We start from the raw sequence: 3,269 nt of genomic DNA on the forward strand, positions 1-3,269 counted from the left end.
CCCCATTTTACAGATGAGGTTACTGAAGCACAGAGAAGTGAAGTGACTTGCCCAAAGTCACACAGCTGACAATTGGCAGAACCGGGATTTGAACCCCTGACCTCTGACTCCAAGGCCCGTCCTCTTACCACTGAGCCACGCTGCTTACTGTGTGCAGTACACTGTACTAAGCGCTTGGGAGAGTACAATATGACCTTGTATCTACCCCAGCGCTTAGAACACTGCCTGGCACGTTGCAAGCGCTTAGCAAATACCATCATCATCATCATCTTTACAATATAACAACAAGCAGACATATTCCCTGACCACATCGAGCTTAGTACAGTGCTCTGCACACAGTAAGCACTCAATAAATATGATTGATTGATACTATCAATCAGTATTTTCAACCAATTATCCTTTGTCAATGGTATTTGTTAACTATGACTACAACTCAGTATGGCTTAGTGGAAAAAGCACGGGTTGGGGAATCAAAGGTCGTGGGTTCTAATGCCAGCTCGGCTGCTTATCAGCTGTGTGACTTTGGACAAGTCACTTAACTTCTCTGTGTCTCAGTTACCTCATCTGTAAAATGGGGATTAAGACTGTGCTCCCCATGTGAGACAACCTGATGACCTTGTATCTACCCCAGGACTTAGAACACTGCTTGGCACATAGTAAGCGCGTAACAAATGCCATCATCATCACTATCATCATTATAATATAATCATAAGCATATTCCCTGCCCTTAACGAGCTTAGCACAGTAGTCTACACACAATAAACACTCAACAAATAGGATTGATTGATAGTATTGATCAGTATTTTCAATCAATCCTTTCTTAATGGTATTTGTTAACTGTGACTACTACTACTACTACTAATGATAATTATGGTTATTGTTAATCAGTTCCAGGTACTGTACTAAGCGCTGGGGTAGATGCAAACTAATTGGATCGGAAACAGTCCCTTTCCCTTATGGAGCCCAAAGTGTTAATCCACATTTTACAGATGAGGCAACTGAGGCACAAAGAAGTTAAGTGACTTATGCAAGGTCACACACAGTAGACAAATGGCAGTGCCAGGATTAAAACCCAGATCTTCTCAGTCCAAGGACCATGCTCTTTCCACTAGGCCATGCTCCTCCTCAAACATTTTCAATCAGTCAATCATTCAATGATATTTATTGAGCGTTTACTGTTTGCAGAGCACTGTACTAAGCATTTGGAAAAATACGATATAACAGAGTTGGTAGCCACAATCCCTATCCTCAAGAATCTTACAGGCAAGAGGGACTTTTCTGTGTATTCCTGCCCAATTTTGGGGTCTTCAAGGAATCACCACAATCTATCTTGTCATGCTTATTATCACAAGGACTGACCAAGGACAGTCCACACTCATGCAGTCATTCACACAGCCAACTCCACTGGAGACCATCCTCAAGGACTTAGAAAAAGGGGGACCGGGTGTGGCAAAGCTGAGGAGGGGACTATCTCAGATCATTTTCAAACTGAAGACAAGTTTTCTCACTGCTGCCTTCACGTCCTCGTTCCTCAGGCTGTCCGCTGTTGGGTAGGGACCGTCTCTACATGTTGCCAACTTGTACTTCCCAAGCGCTTAGTACAGTGCTCTGCACACAGTAAGCGCTCAATAAAATATAATTGAATGAATGAATGAGGGGGTTCAGGGTGGGAAGCACCACGGCGTAGAAGAGGAAACCTACCTGGTCCAGAATTGATGGGGGATTGGCGATGGAGGTGGAATATTCTAACAAGACTGGTGAGAAAAATAAAGTCACGACGGCGAGGTAGGGCAGGCAGGTGGAGAAGGCCTTGGCCCAGCTGCTGTGGACCACATCCTCAGCACAGCCGAGAAGATGTGCATATCAGATAGAGTTATGGAGGCAAAGCATCCCGACGATATAAGCATGTTTAAAACAATGACTCCCAGCTCACTGTGTAAACCCCTGGAGCAGGAGAGTCTCAGGAGCAGAGAGATGTCACAGAAGAATTGATTAATCACTTTGGGCCCACGGAAGGGTGTGGAGAAGGACGCGGCTGTGTGCAGGAGTCCATTGAGAGTCCCTCTGAGCCAGAAGGCAACCGCCATCTTTCCACAAGCCCTTGGATGCATAATAATGTCATAGCTCAGGGGGCAGCAAATGGCCACGTAGCCGTCGTGGGACATTGCCGTGAGGAAGGCCATTTCAGAACTTCCAGCAAATCCAAAGAAAAACACATGGAGGACGCAGCCCGGGAAAGAGATGGATCTGTCATTGGTCAGGGAGTTGTGGATGGACTTGGGTACAATGGTGGAGATGAGGCATAGGTAGAGGATGGACAGGGTCTTAAGAATGAAGTACATGGGGGTGTGAAGGCGCCGGTCAAGGGCGGTGAGAGCGACAATGAGGAGATTCCCCACCAGGGCCGCCAGGTAGAGTAGGAGGAACAGAGAGGCGTCGAACAGCTGCAGCTCCCGGACCTCTGAGAATCCCAGGAGGAGGAATTCTGTCATCGCCGTGCCATTGTCCATGCTTTTAAGGTAATGTTGTGTTTTCCTGGAGGAGGGAGGATAATCCAGACATCAGTAGGAAAGAGCACAGACATGGGAGTCGGAGGACCTGGGTTCTATTCCTGTAGCCGCCCCGTTGCTTGAAGACTCTGGGCCTCAGTTTCCTCATCTTTAAAATGGGGATCTGATAGTACTTCTCCCTCACCCTTAGGCTGTGAACCCCATGTGGGATGGAGACTGTGTCTGACCTAATTATCTTGTATTTATCCCAAGGCTGAATATAGTCCTTGACCAGTTATAAAAACTTAACAAATACCACAATTATTATTTATTACCATTAGGAGATAAGTATAATATCATACAAAACAGATGTTCCTGATGACCCTTCTGCTGACCGTCTTCTATTACTCCTCGACTCCGTTGACCTCCTGCTCCACCCTACCTCCTCCACTCACCAACCTGGACAGACACCCGATTTCATCATCGCTAACCACTGTACAATCTCTACCCTCACCTACCCTCAAATCCCTCCATGTGACCACAACCTCTTCACTTGCCTCTTCTCCCACACTCCTCCTCGCCATAGACCTGTTCTATTCCCCCACAGAGACCTCTGATATTTTGGCCCCATCCAATTTCCTCAACTCATCATGCCCTACCTAGCTTTCATACCCCAACTACACTCCCTTGATAACCAGAGAAGCAGCATGGCTCAAAGGAAAGAGCCCAGGCTAGGGAGTCAAAAGTCATGGGTTCTAATCCCGGCTCAGCCACTTGTCA

The 3,269-nt window shown here is 46.7% G+C and overlaps 1 pseudogene; it reads right to left on the bottom strand.

The window, feature by feature from the left end:
- Positions 1-1,472: 1,472 nt before the first annotated feature.
- Positions 1,473-2,510, bottom strand: LOC119922502 (annotated as a pseudogene).
- Between the last annotated feature and the right edge of the window lie 759 nt (positions 2,511-3,269).

Source organism: Tachyglossus aculeatus, unplaced genomic scaffold (assembly GCF_015852505.1).
Source record: "Tachyglossus aculeatus isolate mTacAcu1 unplaced genomic scaffold, mTacAcu1.pri scaffold_105_arrow_ctg1, whole genome shotgun sequence".
Classification (NCBI taxonomy): Eukaryota; Metazoa; Chordata; class Mammalia; order Monotremata; family Tachyglossidae; genus Tachyglossus; species Tachyglossus aculeatus.